This window comes from Aedes aegypti, chromosome 2 (assembly GCF_002204515.2).
Source record: "Aedes aegypti strain LVP_AGWG chromosome 2, AaegL5.0 Primary Assembly, whole genome shotgun sequence".
NCBI lineage: Eukaryota > Metazoa > Arthropoda > Insecta > Diptera > Culicidae > Aedes > Aedes aegypti.
In genome coordinates, this window is record NC_035108.1 from 427,680,474 (window position 1) to 427,699,773 (window position 19,300).

General features: G+C 37.1%; 1 protein-coding gene across 4 annotated transcripts in view; it reads left to right on the forward strand.

Moving 5' to 3' along the window:
* LOC5578837 (glucosamine-6-phosphate isomerase) overlaps positions 1-19,300 on the forward strand; it is a 55,751-nt gene that overhangs the window by 10,775 nt on the left and 25,676 nt on the right. Inside the window, exon 1 of one of the 4 annotated variants that reach the window (XR_002500924.1) lies at positions 10,316-10,466. The exons of 2 other annotated variants lie outside the window; for them this stretch is intronic. The gene's annotated coding sequence lies outside the window, so the exon portion shown is untranslated. Of the gene's footprint in view, positions 1-10,315; positions 10,467-19,300 lie in introns of those variants that run through there. One more of the 4 variants, XR_002500925.1, reaches the window with a different exon arrangement.

Below are 19,300 nucleotides of genomic sequence, written 5' to 3' on the forward strand. Positions count from 1 at the left end.
TATATTTAGAATGGAAGATAGAAGCAAGTGAGAGATATACAACTACAAAGTACGAGGAAAGGGACGGGCCTGGGATTATGGGTTCAATCATCAATATGAAGCAGAAGCGGTAGCCATCAGACCACCAACCCCGTCCGGTTTGCATGCTTGGTGGATTAGATTACAAAAAAGTTAGATAAATTGTACTTTAAATTTCATGTAAACATCAATAAAACCAGTGTTTTATACAACTTTGGCGACCTGTAGCTAAAAATTGTGACGTGCTGGAACATTTCTGATGACGGAATTAGATTCAGCAACTCCAAATCTACTAGAGACACATAATTTGATCCTTGAGACACGCAAAAATGTCATTTTTGTTGCGCTGTGTTATAGTTTCCTATTATTTCATTTTTTATTTATCACAGAAACAATACAACGCTATTTATTATCTGAGTTAACCTATCATCCACAAAATTCTCGTCAATTTCATCAACGACGTCCATCAGATCATCTAAGTTGTCACCAGGTTAATCGCATTTTGAATCCTCGAATATCATAAAGTTATGCGCAACTCCAGGGTAACTCACAGAAACTTTTTTTTTTGTTCTCGTTTCGTTACTCAAATGGAATTTGATAATGGATCTCACTTATGCAAAGCGCGAAGAAAAACGTCATGCAAGTAGGCTTCTCTGGATCGTATTTTTTGCATGCTGGTTCCTATTTTTTTTTAAGTTTCTGCTGGCATGAGGAAGTCTCTTCAGCCAGTGAACCTAAAGGTGCAGGTGAGTATTATTTCACCAGCATGAGCCAGAATTTTATAAACAGTTGCAGAAATTTTATACCAACTATACTGCCGTGAATCGCAAGTCAGTCCCATCTATAAAAAGTAGGCATTGAGAAAATGGGCTGTGAAGTTTTCAAACTCATTTTCCATACGATTATTCAAAAAATTCCAGAGGATGGGAACATGTTGCAATTTTAATGAAACTTTCACAACTTGGTTTTCACTACGATATCTTTCCGAGAAAAATAAAAAGATGATCAAAACAAGTTACATTTTTGTGTTCCACGGTGCGGAAGTCTGTGGTGGGACTGATATGCGATTACTTTTCATTGTGGGACAATTTGACTTGCTGATTTTTCCTAATTTTTCCGAACAAATCACAAAAAAAAGAGCATTGGAAGAGATGTTGAAAACTGAACTCAACTCAATTTTGACGAAAATGCAGATGGGACTTGCGATTCACGGCAGTATACAAATTGAAATATTGTTGGTGAGTAGCTTTACACTGCCCATAAAAGCATAACTGTCCCATATGAATTTTCAAACCAACACCTTTTTTCATCGGAACATTCGTGTTTTGATATGGACTTTACTGCCCATAACTGCATATTTGTAACATTCGCCAAAAGTAGGCATTGAGTAAAGGGAATACCAAGTGTGCATTTTATGGCAGTATAGGAGGAAACTAAAATTTCTAAAAAATTACCAGGAACTCAGAAGTGCTTATTTAAGGCTAATATTTTGTACTGTAGTGATATGAAATCATTTTAATAGTCCAACAGTAAACATATGTAAAAACCTTTATGGGAACGTATTTAGATGAAGTGCATTAATGAAAAATGCAATTGTTTAATGAACTAGAAGAAAAAGTTCACCGAAAAGTGTAAATTTTGCATTCATTTTTGACTTTAATATATACAGTATATATATATACAGTATTTAAACGAAAGCAAGTAGCATCTTCAAAATTTGGATTTTTCCTAATAATGTTGTTAGTAATAAGTAGAAAGTAACAAACAAATGATTTAGGAAACAAAACCTTTCGATTTATGACATATTGATGGATAAACAATGCTGAATTTGAAGCTATTGGAAATCGGTACATTTCACATTGATTAATTGTAAAACAAACAATACTTGTGCCTCCACAATATTTCTGGCGAGATAGCTGGTGGTTTGTAGTATCACTAAAATCGCTTATCAGTAGCGCAACCAGGATTTGGTCCTGGGGGGGGTTTTGATATCTTGAAGGTAATAATTTTTGGGAAAGTAGGAAGCCAGACCCCATTCTTGGCTCACTTCGGCAGTGGGGTTTTTTTAAAAGCTAGAGCGCTCATATTTGGCCACAATATGCATCTTACACCAAAGTTTCAGACAATTCTACCGAGAAAAACCCCCCATGCCAAAGTGAATCAAGGAAGTGCCCAAATGGTTCTGCACCCTATGTTTCAACAAAAAATGGGTTGTAGAGTTTTAGTATATTTTGTTTTGAATGTGCATACTTGGTTAAACTCATTAAACAAGATTAAAATACATAACGCGTGATAATGCTCAATCAGCATTTACTTATCTGTGTTCGTTGAATATTCACCATAGCATTCGTTGTCGTCCCATGTTACAGTATTCGATATGCAGAAGGAGAAAACATTATCTGCGTTATCTGGAAATTCTATGCTCTGGAGGTCGGGAAAGTTTGCAATGTAATGAGCAAATTGAAAGATTATTTATGCTGAGGATGGGACCTTTTTCCCAATAGATTTAAATGGATGACCAACTTCTGACACAAATGCTTCAGTTAAGTTTTCAGAAAAGGCAAAACAATATTATAGCCTTACAGCACTGAACAGAATTAATTGCCCACGGGTCGATTTTCTTATTAAAAGATCAAACTTGGAGACCTGGGTCTTGGCTTATAGTGGGCTTTTTGTAATTTGCACTGAAATGTATAAATAAGCTTTCACTCACATCACATAATTTCACTCAGCAGAAAGTTCATGATATTTCAAACACAAACTTTTTTGTCATCGTATCGTGTAAAAAATGTCTTAACTTTCACTTTGATTTTATTTGAATACACAATTTTCACTAAATAATATAGTTCTAAAAACAAGTTTGAATTATTGCTCAATTTTGCAAAATAGTGGAATGAACAGTTTTATTTTTGTGTTTTTGTTAAATTTAAAGATTTATTATTACTAAAAAGATTGATTTTTTAAAGCTACGAATTTCCGGCTAACCTATGTATTTTCAAGTTAGGATGTAAATTTTATGTAAATCCAAATACTAGAAGCCGAGATCCAATCCTCCAAACTCGACCGTTTTGTTTTGATAAAACGACCAACTTGTACTATATTTTGTTCAGTACCATATTATAGTACAAGCTTGTAAATATTTTTGTTTTATTAACCTCTTCAGGGGTCTAAGAATTTAAAGAAAACATAGAATAAGAATGTTACTGTTAAAACCACTGAAACTCAGAGTGTACGAGCCTAAATTACTGATCCATAATTGTAGAATGTTAATGAACTACAGAAATATACAAGATAAGCCGGCTCTGGGGGGGGTTTTGACCCCCAAAACCCCCCCTTGGTTGCGCCACTGTCGCTTATTTCAATCATTTATATCGAATACTCCATCATTTCCATTACTTTAGAAATGGGGTGGGTACAAAAATGGGGAGGGGAGTCCATGCAAATCCTAGTACAACTCTTCATATTGAATTTCAAGTTTAAAACTAATTATGTCACATGAATTCTGCTGTCCTGAATTTAAAACACTGTGGCGGGTTATTGATTATATTAGATTTTTAAATAAAAAATGCAAAATGTTCAAGTATGTTTTAAAAATGACCTGGGGCAGACACGAACATTCTGAAAACGTCATTATTTTTGTTTATTTTTATACTTTCACACCCCGGGCTGTCCGGTCTCTGTGCATTCAGATCGACTTTTTTTTGTCGAATTGTGTAAGTTGCATGCAAAAAAAATATAGGCCATTTGAGTCCAAATGATCAATTTTTCTATGGAAAACACTTATTCTACCATACCAAAAACATGTGCAAAATTTAATCCAAATCGAGGACTATCGAGCACGATCTTTATTTTTTTCGACTCATTCTGGATGGAATTCGTCTATTCGAAAACGTTCTCTTGATTGAGAATATTTTCGAAGTCCTGAGTAACTTGATTTTCAATTGATCCTAAATTAAAATTGTGTGTGCTTCCAAACTGCATAGCAAGTTTTTGATCTTTTTCGCAATTAGTAAGTAATAATATATTTTCCTCTTTCAATGTCGGTATTGGCTTCTGAGGTATTTTCCAAATTTTAGATAATTTCCAAAAGGGCTAAGAGCCAGGGTCCAATTGAGAAAACTTATTTTTAAAATTTTTCTTTCTTAATTGTGTAAAACGTTTCTTGCTTTCTTTCTGCAAATCCTGCCATATAATTTTCATAGCAGGATCGCGAGTGCGTTGAAATTGCCTTCTCTTCACGTTTTTAAGGCGGATCAAGAGTTTAAGATCAAGTAATTAATTGGCTACAAAGATCACTAGAGTTGGTTAAGACTAAGTCAATCGTAGATGGATTTCTAAAAGAGGAAAACACGTAGGGCTATCAGGGTATTGAGAAATATCCTGAATAGCACTCATCAAATAAAATTCTGCTGTTGGAATTACTTTGAGAATTATTCCATGACCTATGTTTGGCATTAAAGTCACCAATGACAAAAAAAATTTACTTAATGCGAGTCAATTGTCGCAAGTCAGTTTGGAGCAAATTAACTTGCTGTCCAGAACATTGAAAAGGCAAATAGGCAGCTATGAAAGTATATTTACCAAGCTGTGTTTCAACAGAAACACCTATAGTTTCAAAAACTTTAGTTTCAAATGACGAAAACAGTTGATGTTTTATACGCCTATGAATGATGATAGCAACTCCCCCACATGCCCCATCAAGTCGATCATTACGATAAACAAAAAAGTGAGGATCTTAAATATGTTTCAGTAATAACTGCTATGTGCACGTTATTAGCTGTTAGAAAATTAAACAGCTCGTCCTCTTTACCATTCAAAGAACGAGCATTCCAATTTAAAATATTTCAATTACTATTTTTTGGATCCATTAGAAAACGTTATCCAATAACAATTTGATTAGTAAATTTTACACCGACTTGGGCTGATTCAGTCATAGTGGTGGCTTTGAACATTGCATCAATCATTAGATTTAATTGTTCAGTTAGAAAATTAACACCAGATGCAGATTTATCACTTGAAGTGGGTACATTATCTGATGATTTTCCGTTAGAATTTTCGGTAGACGAAGAGGCGGAGTAGAAGTTTCCTGTGGCGGCAGGGTTTTTATTCCATTTGATTTGAAACAATTAGAAAGGGTACTCATAGTATGAATAGAGGATGAGTTAAAATTACCTGCTAGGATATCGGCACAGGATTGAGTAGATACATTCGAAATTAAAAGATTCGAACGGCTACCCGACGGATTAAAATTAGTTTGTAAATGAGCATGATTATGATTTACATGATGGGTATGATTCATGATCAATCGATCGTTAGCTGAAAAATTAGCATTGTTCGATATTCTACCAGGCAAATTCCGGAAACGACCGTTATCGTAACGGATATTATCTTTCATCTGCCTGGCACGAGCCTCAATGACTCTTTTGCGTGAAGAGCAATTCTAAAAATTTGACTTATGATTAGCCCCGCAATTAGAGCATATGAACTTGGTGGTATCTTCCTTCACTGGACAAACGTCTTTGGCGTGAGAAGAACCTCCGCAAATCATGCATTTAGCATCCATGTGACAATTTTTGTACCATGACCCCACTTTTGGCACCGACGGCACTGAGTGGGGTTCTGGTAATTTCCTCCAGGTTTCTGGAAATGTTCCCATGTCACACGGACATGGAACATAAGTCTAGCTTTTTCTAAAGCTTTAATATTATTTAGATCTTTTTTGTTAAAGTGAACTAAATAATATTCTTGAGAAAGCCCTTTCCGAACAATGCCAGATTGAGTTCTCTTTTTCATAATGATTACTTGGACTGGGGAAAATCCAAGTAAATCATTTATTCCATTTTTGATCTCTTCAGGTGATTTATAGTTACTTGAGAGACCTTTCAAGACAACTTTGAACAAACGTTCAGTTTTGTCGTCATAAGTAAAAAATTTGTGCTTCTTCTCTTCAAGATGTTTGAGAAGAAGCTCACGATCTTTAAGAGTTTCCGGCAAAACGCGACAGTCTCCTTTCTTTGCGATTTGGAAGGAGACCTTGATTCCCCTAATGGAGTTCAAAATCTCCTGCCTAAATTCTGAAAAACTGACCACGATAGACGGCACTCTTTGCTTCCTCACTTGAATCAAAGAGCCTGGGCTAGAGGCTGCTTCGATTTGGTGTTGAACTGATTGCTCATTTCGATACATTTATTCATATCACCCTTGGAAGAAAGTTCGCATTCCGGAGAATCGTCCTTTCTTCCATTTCTTCCACGTTTAGTGACAGTTATAAATCCCACTTTTTTGGAAGGAAGTTGTGAAGCAGCAGAGCAGCACGAGAGGGCGATGCGCACTGTTAATTTGTTTTGATGATTAAGCCTCTGCTCTACTGACTTTTTCGTCACTTCTTTTTTTAACCTCTCTTGTAAATTTATCAATTTTTCCAGCCTTAGTAGGGGAACATGGTCCAATTCGGACCTAGTAACAGTTTTTTGGCCATATCTTTTCAGCACGATTAAAAGCATGAAAAGTTTTATGTTTTCGTGAAAGCGCAATTCAGCGCGCACATTTTTCTCTCAGAGAGTTTTGTGATAGCTCCTACCAGGACATGGCTAGACATGTTTGAACCAACTTCTCCAAAAGGTCCGAATTGGACCAACCCTGTTCCAATTTGGACCCCCCATGTTCTAATTCGGCCCACCCTATATTTCATCGTTATTTACAATGTTAGTAACAAAATATAACTCAGATTTGTTTGGTATTAAAGCTTATTGAACTTTTTCCACAAGCGCAAGCATAAAAAATAAACTCAATGTGTGAGAAATTTCAAACTAATTCGAGTCAGAACACGCTCAAGTGAAATATGAATTTCATTAAACAATACATCAGAAACTTGTTCAAAATTGGGTACAGTCAACTCTTCCTGACTCGATTTTGAACAGACTATCGTGTATGGGAGCTATCGAGATGATGTACACATATTTTCAAATTTTAGAGCTTTTTTTATTTATTTTGACAAAATACATTCAAAAAAGTAATTTTAAAGTTGAATATTGTAAAATTTTCCACACATTATAACTTTGCTATGAAATATCGGGTTGAACTTGTATGGGAAACTGAAACAGACAACAAACAGACTCGAAGTCTCGGAAATTCAAGTTTGAGAAGTACCTACTTATATTTATGGATTAAAGTACACTATATTGAAGGGACTGCGCTTTCCTTCGAGCTTGTGAACAAAAACACAGTAAATCGGACAAGGGATAGTTGACTGTATTGTTCTTATATAGTACTCGTAAACGTTTTTTATAGCGTATTGCCAATATATTTTGGATAAAGCTTGGCTGTGGTATTGATGGAGATGCTGTTCAAGTAGCTTATTTATTGATTCCTTTAGTTTTTGCTAATCTACCTCATTTCTTAGATTTTTTGCTAAGCCATTTTCTTGACCGCAACAGAAACAAAGGCACTATTAATCAATATTACAACTTCTGTGATTTTCGGTCGAGTCAGGAAGATTTTCACAGGGTGGAGCTCTTAGAATAGACTGAGTACACGTTGAAAATCAAGAGGTCCGTATTGAACCATATCAAAAGGTCCGGATTGGACCAACACACATTTTGAGATTTTCAAACTCGTTGAGCACAAACGGTGCATAGACATATCAAAACCATATGGTGAATCTGAAAGCTTAGGCTAGGGTGATTCGATTATAAAATAACACAGAGAGATTGGAGAATTATTGTCGCTTATAGAAACTTGGAAATAACGCCAACCGACAGTACACCTGAGCACTTCAAAACAATAAACTAGGGTTTCGTTCTACTTCGTCGTAAGAGCTACTATTCGTCGTATCAAACTTAAAATGTTCCACTACGGCGGGTATTCAAACTTACCTGCAACATAGCTTCATTTTCCGAATGTAATTTTGTGAAAGCTTTTATGATTCGTCCACCTGTACACCAAAAATGCAATGAAACTACTGTATTTCGATAAATAACTTCAGTTCAATTATCCACTTTTCACTTCTTCACCGAAATCGCATGGACGAACACGATTTCTGGACAAACATTTCAAAAGGGCACATCGACATTGGTAAACATTGGCTTTGCAAGACGCTGTTGAGCCCAATTCAACTCGATCACGCTCACCAATACCACTATCAGGAAGAGCTAACGCCAATCTTTCTGATAGTTGTGTTAGTTTGCGTGGGCGGGCTAAGAAGGGCTCAACAGCAACGTTTCTAAAAAAAGGCTCAAGACCTCTTGGGCCCTTTTCAAATGTTTGTCCAGATTTGAGAGAAATGCTTAGCGATCGACTGAGCCACACCACTTTCGAACACAAGTTTCTTCCCGCCCCTTGGGTGACTTACTTCGCCGGGCACTTATTTTCACTGTGGAAAACTTTCGTACTTCTTCACTGAAGGATTTCATTCCAATCACACGCCGTAAAACTAAAATTTAAAATTTCCTCAACCGCCGCGTATAATTGAGAATGTAAACAAAGTTCAATCCGTCGTACTGAGAAAAAAAAGCTTGTGCGCATCAATGTGTGCGCGACGCTCGACGTAAAAATACGGTTCCTTTGATTGTGTTGTTTTCGCTGTACTGTGAGCAAATGCCATAGTTGTACGGTCAAAAGGAATTGTGTTCATATGTTTGGGCTGAATTTTGATGACGAACAATGAATTTTAAGAATTTTAAAGGAAATTAGTATATTCCATCATGCTGAAGGAATGGAGGGAGATGCCCGTAGATCTATATATTCTAGTAAAACATTTTATTATAGCGTTGATGTATTGTGTTTTAACCACTCAATATACCACAGTGAGCTGTAAGTTGTGGGACGAATCTGGAAACTGATTGCGACGGAGTTGAAAACGATACGACGGATTGAGAATACGATAAGATGCATTTTCTTTGCATTATTTCCAAAAACAGATCAAGATTTATCAAAATGTTATTGTACAATGCTAAAGCCGTTTTGAGAAAGAATTGTTTGGCATCGGTTTGTATCAGCATCATTTACTGCAATACTGGGAAAATTACAGCTCTCACTGATCAATGCTTAATACGATGGATACTAGCACATCACCCTAATATAAAAAGCAAACGTAATAACTGAAAGGCGTCAAATTTATTGTGTTAGATCTAAGCCAAACGGTGAGCAGAAAAACGGTACCCACGATCTTTACAGTAGCGCCAGCATTGAGAAATGCTTGATGGTCCGGATTAGAACAGGGTCCGAATTGGACCAGGTTCCCCTAATTATTCATTCAAAATATTATGAGAGAAAGAATACCAAAGGTATCAGCGAGCTAATTTTTCCCCCTAAGGTACCCCTGATGTTCTGTCCGTAACTGTATATTGATAAAAGTGCAACATGCAGTGGAGAACTCTGCCGTGACCTAGTTCCTCATTGCATTCTTCTCTTATCTCGTGATTTCCTATGCACCCGCCTATGGGTTTATCAAGCATCGAAAACTATAGCTATAAATGTTATCAGGACTTGCCACCGCACTGCTGCTGATGAATCGAAGACCTGAGGACGCCTATAGCTGATCATGGATGGTTGCATTGTTATTGCAGTTTGTCATAGTAGATGCAATTAACTTGCGGAAGTTGGCGCAAATGTTTGCGGTGTAGATTCGTCCCTCGCTCTTCAGTCAGAACTCTGCTGCATCCACCGTAATGTGCTAATTTTGTTATGTTCGTGATGCTGCGACGCGGTTCATTGGCCTTTTTTTCGGTGCAAATCCAGTTTTACCACCATGTGGAACTTTTGTCCGTATGTGTGCTGCTGATGGGGTGCTTCGCTCGAGGAGATTTTCTGATTTTGGTCCGTGTTTTTCGGGTGGGTACCTCTCTATACAGACAGATCCGATGCAGCTGAAACCAGATTTTCGAACGACCATTAGCGAAACAGACATTGATAAAAGTTTTGCCATGATGACTATGGAGATCGTTCGGTCACAAACAAGCAGACTGACACTGATGAAATTTACAGCTACCACTCATTTTACGATCATATTCAAATTTGCTATGCTACGCATCTCAAAACCAGAGGAGCGCATCGTTTTTTAGTGTTTGACGTTTCACACTAGCGCCTTCTGAAGATGATTATGGTAAGAAATTTACGATGGAATTCAATGACATTTGTTCTAACAGTTACGTTTGCTTGTCTGTGATGCTGGCTTAAACTGGGCGATGCAATTTCAAGAAATTTGCTCTCTGTTTGTCTGTGGTTCGATTCTCGTTGCAAGTGATAGGAGCTTTCGGGTGGCGTTGTGTATCTGTTTGAAATAAATTTACGGATGCTTGTTTCGAGGTTTCAGTTGTTGCACTGGAGTCGGTCAGCTTGAACGTGTTGCGTTGTAAAGTTTCGGTCGGTTATTTTGTTGTTTTCAATTATTCAATCTCCGCTCGTTGTGTTTTTTTTTATAGATCCTTTGAGTGATTCCGAAAAAAAAGGTTAGTATATAACGAGTTTTGAGAATGAAAATGAATGAGGATCTGTATCTCAGATTCTGGTAATTCGAATTGGCTGAAATTTTACTGACAGACTACAAATAACCAGAAAATTTTGTCTGCAGTGAATTAATAACATAGCAGTCATTTTCCAAAGAGTTTTAGAGGCTTGTTCAAAGACAAAAGTAAGCAACCGAGGGTTTTTAGTTTAGGTACGTTGTGATTGGTTTGTTTGTTCGGCAAAGTTATTCACTTTCAGAAGTTATGCAAACTTCTTCTTCTTCTTTCTGGCATTACGTCCTCACTGGGACAGAGCCTGCTTCTCAGCTTAGTGTTCTTATGAGCACTTCCACAGTTATTAACTGAGAGCTTACTGTGCCAATGACCATTTTTGCATGCGTATATCGTGTGGCAGGTACGAAGATACTCTATGCCCTGGGAAGTCGAGAAAATTTCCAACCCGAAAAGATCCTCGACCGGTGGGATTCGAACCCACGACCCTCAGCTTGGTCTTGCTGAATAGCTGCGCGTTTACCGCTACGGCTATCTGGGCCCCTGCAAACTTGCAGAACATAAAAACTTACTTTGTATGGAATTAAACTAAAAAAATCTCTCGATTACTTACTTTTGTCTATGAACACCCCTCTGAAACTCTTTGGAAGATAACTGGAATGTAACGAAATCCCTTCTGCCGATTGACCATGTTTGAATTTGTTTGTCTTGTAGCAAGCACGCGATACTCTATGTCCTGGGAAGTCGAAAAACTTCCTTCATGGAACGATCCTCGACCGTCAGGATTCGAATCCACGATCCTCAGCTTGGTCTTGTTGAATAACTGTACGTTCATCGCTACGACTATTTGTTCTCCCAAACTAAAGATGAATCATTTGCATTTAATTTACATTATGATTCCACCAACCATCTGTGAAGTACTCTAGTTGTTTGGGTGGTGATACCATTTCGTTAATGGGTAGGGGGACATGGGGCAAGAAGGACACCCGGGGCAAAAGTGCCACCTCTAATTTCACGTAGTTCAAATCAATTTTTTGATGTTTAACGCAGGATAAGTATAAATTGAGTACTAATTGAGGGTTGTGTAAACATTACAGTTAAAAATGTTTAGTACAAAAAAATAGAAAAATGTCTTTAACTCACCAACGCAAAATATGCGAAATATTATAAGAATGTAAGACTGGAAAACAAGGTTTGACTCCCAATAAATACAAAACATATTGATTTTTCCGCACAGTATTGATGATTTTCAATTGTTTGATATAGCTGTGAAGAATTTTTTTCGAAAAAGTCCTTTTGACATTAAATTTTACATATATAATAACAGTATGTCTTATGGGGCAAGACGGACACCGCAATTTTCTCATATAAAATCAAATGAACTTTTATTTTTCTTGTTTAATATTGCATTCAATCAATGTTTCCTACTTAATAAAATCAAAATAAACCCTCTTGGACATTCAAAATGGTTTCTGAAAATTTTTACTATTATTGTTACAGTCAAATAAGATGAAAACTAAATTAATTTCGTAAAATTACTTTTTAACTATAAGTCAACTTTTATCCCTCAGTTTTTATCTCTACTTACTCTACAATTTATCCTTTAGGCGGGGAAATAATAATATACAAAATTTGTGGCATTTTGCTCTGGTGGTCTTCTTGCCCCATACGAGTGGCACTCTTGCCCTGTGCCTCGTTTAAAAACCTCATAAGAAGGGACATTTTCAAAAATCTCAAATCTCGAAAACTTATTCATACAGACTCAAGTCAAAAAAGTATACAAACTTACTTTATCGATCCTACGTGTTAAGCAGGCGGAATTCTACACGTACCGCTCTATACCAACTCAACTTTTCACTTTTAGAACGTTTAATTTCCGGATTTACAAAATGACGAAAGTAACATTTTCAACTTTCGCAACCTAACCACTACTTTCGCCGCCCCGCTGTATGGAGAGACAAAGTGACTTAACCACGAATCAAAACAAAACACTACTTGAGCCGATTTTACACTGGTAGAAAAACGTCGAAAGTAACTGAATGAAACGGCTTATCATTTTCTTATAATTATTTTTGTGGGAAATAATAGAAACTACCTAGTTTTTGAACGTGAGCTGAGTGCATGCAAAATTTGAGCGAAGTACACGGCAAAAAAATGTTAAAAAGGTGATTCATTTTAAAACAGTTTTAGAAGATAGATTGTGAATTTTCCTAATTAATTTTCTCAAAACCGTACAAAAGTTACTTACGTCGATTTGAAAAAGTAATCGAGAAATCATCACGTGTTTCTTATATTTTTGAAATCTATCGATAACATCATTTAAAACAAGAGCTGAGCTTGCCCCTACACTGGAATAATCTTCAAAAATTGTGCTAATCAACCATGATTTGAACCTATATATCTTAAGGTGTCCTTCTTGCCCCCAGCCCCCCTATTTTGTAATAGTGAGAATGGTGAGCTGATTCCATGTCAATTTATCGTTAAATTGCTATTGACATAACTTTGCTGAAACAAGTTGAAGATTTGCATAACTTCTATTCCCAAAGGTAGACCGTCGATTGAATAATATTATCTTCAGATCCTGAAGGACTTGCTTGAGATGCAATGCATTGTGTTTCCTTACCAAAGCCAATCCGAATCACATCATTACTTCCATCCTATCTACACGCAACCATAACACCAACCATCCCCGAAGGCAGACGGACCCATCCAAACAAATGGACAAACCGATTCGGTCTGCGATAGGTTTCCATGTTTGCCAAAACGACATTGACCTACAAATTTGCAAACAACAACTCGCGATCATTGGAAGCGTACTTTATTCACTATCCAGCACACACTATCGCAAAAGAATGACGCATACGGTTCGAGAAACATCGCTTCGCTTCCTATAGCTCAGTGGTTTCCAGATCGCACTTCCCGGAGCATTTGTGATGCCTTAGCAGGTGCTCCGAGACGTTCTTAAAAAAAAACTCAAATGATGCTCCAAACAATTTTGAATGTACATATGTAATAAAAATTGAATTTAGAACTAAATTTAGTATTCTAGTAACAAGCTCAACGATTGTTTTTTTTTTTTTCGATCACAGTAATAAAAATAAGAAGAATGAAAAAGAACAACACAGATTGCAGATTAGGTAAAACTCAAATTACTCTTGTGAATGTTGCAAAAGCATTGAATTGGCAATAAAATACTATTAACACATTCAACGATGTACAAATTTACATAATTCGAGGCATTTCATGATAGTGTTCGGTAATGGGTGCCACCTTTTAAGGTTGATCATTTTGGTACTTACTAAAATACATCATCAAAATGCAACGTCTATATTTATATGTATGTTTGTGCGCTACAAAAATGAAAATATTTATCATAAGTGGGCACCAAGACCGCATAAAATCAATAGTTTTTGATTCTTTAATTTGGCGGCTTAGGTGTCCGGTACCCGAGGATCTCCTTCTACGAATCTATAGAGAACAATAAAAAAAGGTTCACGCTGAAAATTTGATCCATTTATAACTTGTTAGCCTTGACTGTACGATCATTTTTTTTTTAATTCAGAGCACTGTTTAGTTATCTAGATCTACTGTGCCGGACTCAGTTGATCTGTAGCTTCTTTATCGATACAGATCTATTTTCAACTTATCTATATTTACATCCAGTTTCACTCTCTCCTACTCTTTTACTCTCACACCGAGCAGGTAGGAGAGAGCTCTGCTTTTAGTGAGGCTAGCTGCCTGCGAAGAGGGTCTGTTTGTCTCAGTCACCATCTGATACTGACGGAGGATGGATGTGCTCCCCAAAGCACGGTCCTCCGTGGGGCGTCTTCTGGTGGGTGGACGGTTTTTTTTGTGGAGGGGCTGAGAATTAAACCCATGACCTTCCGCCTATGAAGCGAAAGCGTAACCTCAAGGCTACAGACCCCCCTAAGTTATCTAGATTTGTGCTCTTGATAAATTGAGGGGTGGGTTCAACTTATTTTATTCTAAAAATTTTATCGACGTTGTGACGAATGGTAAAACGCATGTTTTCAAGCAGTTTAGGAATATTTCGCTTAGCCAGAAAAAATCTGAACGACAACGCTAGTTTAGTAGTAGTAAGTAGTAGTTGTAACGGAATATATTTCTTCACGAATTTCGTTTAAATTACAACGATATCCATCAAATATTTACCATAAGGTCGGATAGAAGCCTACACACTGATTTTTTTCTGGATCTTGGCATTTTTAATGCTTTTGATTCACACTGAATCGAAGATTCAGTCTAGCATTAAGTTTTTTGTTTCTAAGATACGGGAAAAAAGTGGGCCCAGATAGCCGTAGCGGTAAACACGCAGCTATTCAGCATGTCCATGCTGAGTGTTGTGGGTTCGAATCCCGCTGGTCCAGGATCTTTTCGAGTTTGAAATTTTCTCGATTCCCAGGGCATAGAGTATCTTCGTACCTGCCACACGATATACACATGTAAACATGGTCATTCGGCAAAGAAAGCTCTCAGTTAATAACTGTGGAAATGCTCATAAGAACACTAATCTGAGAAGCAGGCTTTGTCCCAGTTGGGACGTAACGCCAGAAAGAAGATACGGGAAAAAAACCTGCGTAGGGTATAACTATAGCTAACAAATGTAATTTTTACCGATTATCAGTTTGAGTAGTTACCGAGCACTCAGTGTGACAAGCGATTTTTGAGCTCAACTTAATATTCGAGTGAATTAATGCTACGGACAATGGTTTTTTTTTTGAAGACAACTCCTAGTTGTATTCTCTGAAAGCTTTATAGACAAGTTACTGAACATTCCAGAAAGAATGATCATCATATTTGATGAGTATATTTTCAGCAAATTTCCTGGTGGAATTTCTAACAATATTACTACATTTTAACTAAAAAGAAAATAAACTTCTATGCTGACTATCAACGCGCGCATGAGATTTTGTTACTAGTGGCTTTTCGTACTCGTGTTGCGTCCACTAGAGCAGCGAGCTCGATTTTGCGCACAGGGGTCATTTACACCCGATACCTTCAGAACCGTTGGGGACCACTTAGCGTCCACGTACGGACTTAAAATTTTTACCTGATTTTTTTTTTTCTTAGCAAAACGAGCACTTAACAATAACGAACTATTAACATTTCGCATTTTTGAAAAATATGGGACGGCCTAGTGAACACTTCAATAAAGGAAATGACTACCGGAGTTCGACAAGGTAGCAACATTGGGCCTCTTCTTTTTCTAATTCACATAATTTGATATTTGTTAAAGATATTTGTAAAATTTATCTCAAAAGTACTCCAAGGCTATTTACTGACGACATGGCTTTATTTCACCCTAATCTTCTTCTTGGCATGAACGTCATCATTGGGACAGAGCCTGCTTCTCAGCTTAGTGTTCTTATGAACACTTTCACAGTTATTAACTGAGAGCTTTCTTTGCCACAGTTGCCATTTTCGCATTCGTGTGGCAGGTACGATTATACTCTATGCCCAGGGAAGTCAAGGAAATTTCCATTACGAAAAGATCCTGGACCGACCGGGAATCGAACTCAGACACCTTCGGCATGGCTTTTTTTTCCTATCTTTATTTGGTAGGCACTCCGTGTTATTTAACCGATGCTGTGCCGAGTTTCTTTTCTATAGGTATCCGCAGAGTTGCCATTATGCCAGATTAATCTTGCACTGCCAGACTTTTCGTCGAGAAAAAGGCAAAAAGACAAACTGCTCATTTTGCAAGACTTTTTCAAATCCAGCCAGACTTTACAGCACTGCATTACATGTTTAAGGATACTCTAATAAACATTATTATGGTGCTTAAAAAACTCATATTGCGGCGTAGAAACCAGGCATCGGAATCACTCGTATTGCAGACGCAACATCATTATTCAAAAAGTCTTCAAATTAGTGAGTTAGATTACTTCACAATGGTATTTTGGCATTGAAATCTCATTTTTCCTAAACAGTCCCACTCATTGAAAAATTGATTATAGTTTGAATTATGTCCAGATCAACTTTAGTAGAGCCTCAGTAAGGAAACTGGCAAAATAGACGTTGAAAGCGAAACTTTCTAATATCTTTATGGTTTTGGATATTGTTTTACAATCTTAAGGTGAAACATCTCAGAATCCAAAGATGGCCGGCACAATGACCGACATGTGCCGCTACTCACGTTTTCAAAGGCACTAAACTGGCGAAATAGTTGGCAAACTTTTCTGATCTTCTTATTTTAAGCTTTCTGCTAGTGCACAAAGTCAAAATAAAGAGTGCATTGCTGTTGAATGCTTTCTTCGCGAGATTGGTTCCTTTGAAGTTTAAGTACAATCTTAGAAGTTGATACCAAACTGTTTCACCTTAAAAAGTTAAGTGACGATAACTGAAATACTACAATGTTTTCCAATAAAGCCTTATTGAGAAGTATGAACTTCAACAGAAAAGTTATCGCCTATCTTGATGCGTTGAAAATTTCCTCCCGAAAAGGTCAAGAAAAGCACTTTTCTTTGATCGCAGTACGAATTTCAAATGGAGCTCGTTGTAAAAAATAAAATGTTGGCCATTTCTTGCGAAGAAATTTTTATTTTTCTTGGGCGTAACAACATACTTAGCTTATGCAGTTAATAAGGCCATCTTAAGTTTCAGTATTTTTCATAATGAAATTTGGATTGAAGAGAATTTCGATCATTTTTTCTATATTATATTATTCGGAATCGAGATTCGGATCTAATTGCTTTCCTATACTTTGGTGACTGCCAGATTTTGCAAAACTTTTTATTTTGAACTCGCAAGACATCTTCCAAAATGTACTGGCAACCCTGGGTATCTGTCTGATTACTCCTAGTCAGTGTCGTAAAAATTCAGCCGAATGATACCCGATCAGTGCGAAAACGAACAAAAACAAACTCCGCTAGCAACACGGTGTACTATATTTAAGAAGGTGATATATTCCGAAAACTGACAGCTACTTGACGACGTCATTCCTATCCACCTCGAACAAATTTTCAAAAAAATTGATCTAGTGGTCCGGATGGTATATGGTACGATAGGAGTGACGTCACATGTTTTCAACCAAACTTGATGTTTACATCAGTGAAGAGCCTGCCTTGTTAATTTTTTATGCCGTGGCTAGCAAGAAGCCAATCTGACTTCGAGTGCGAATGCGACGAGAAAGAGAGTGGGTGCAACACACGCACACATTCAGTTTCACCCACTGTTGGTGTCATTTCAAAATTCAGTTTCACCTAGAGGCACTGAAATTGAAAATTGAATATAAAAAATTACAAATGAATTTTATATTACTGGTGTAAGAAAACGGCAATGTGATGCCTCCAGTTGATGAATCATGATTGTCTTTCAATAAAAAAAAAAATACAACTTTTGCAATTTGCGGATGTTTTGTGGGGTATTCTGACGGAAATGATTTTTTTCACTAGTGAAATTGAATTTGAATGTCAGTAGTGGATGAGAATTAGTGTAGCAAAAGTAATTGAAAAACTGAATGCACGTTCTACCAGATTCGTGCATGTATTGTCAAACAAACATTCACACAAAGAAGAATTCAACGATGACGGAGCCTACTGAGGATCGGCGTTGTTGACTGTATATTGAAATATGCAGACACTGCTCCTAGTCATACAGATTTTATTAATAGATGCCCTATTGCTTGTGTGCACACTGTTATGAATCTATTTTGCCTACTTCGCAATCCACACTCGATGGGAAGTATCGAGTAGGAAGGAAGAATCGCTCGAGCTGATTTTTGTTCTTGTTGGTGATCGTATTTAATATCCAATCAATTCGTCCGTGTTCATTGCCAGAGTTCATAGCGTGAAGGTCCATATCCATAGTTCGGTGTTGTTGTGAGGGTTTGTAATCCTCGAAGAAATGCCAGTGTCGCAGTTGCTTTCGGTGCGTTTTCAAGAGTAGAATCTGTCCCATCCATATAGTGTCTATATTCTCCATGATGCATCTCGAGCAGCTGGACGAGAGTTTTTTGTTGGAGGGGCTGGGAATCAAACCCACGACCATCTGCTTATCAAAGCAGAAGTGAAGCCAACTACGCCACGTGTCCCCCCTCAGCATGGCTTTGCTTTGTAGCCGCGGACTCTAACCACTCGGCTAAGGAAGGCCCCATCACCTAATATAAATCCTAATAACAACAAATATGTTTGAAGATCTGCGTTTACTTCAAAGTATTTTACCTGCTACCTACTTTGAACCTGAAAAAAAAAACGAAATACCTATACAAATCTAAGCTCAAAAAACTTCAAATTCAAATCAAACCGCTGCCTCAAAATTATCTTCAAATTACCAATCCTGTTTTCAACTGTCCGTTTGTATATTGAGCTATCCCATCGCGCTTTACCAATTTTAGGAATCTGCGAGCAGCAAACGCTACAAATGGTGCATAATGTTCTCCACAATTCGATATATATTACATCATAACATATCCCTCTACATTGCCCCTCGTATTCATAATACTAGTCAATTCAAAACTCTCTCTCGATCTAGAGCGCATTACAATTTCGGTCAAAAACGTTTTTCCTTCCTTGATCCTTCAAAATATAACATCTTACCTCAAGTCTCCAACAAATTACAAACAGTTTGTCCTTCAAAACTAACCTGAAAGTATTCCTGCGGCGTAGAGTTCCAGATTTACTTTTTTGAATTTAAACTATGTTATTGCAGATGCTAAAAACAATTAATTATTGCACATCTCGTACATGTTTTGTGGACGTGCAATTATCGATTTTTAGCCTTGGAAATTTACCCTAATTCTTATTTAATATAAAACTTCGTGAGTAGTGTAAAATATTCTTTTTTATACACTCCCGTGCAAGAGT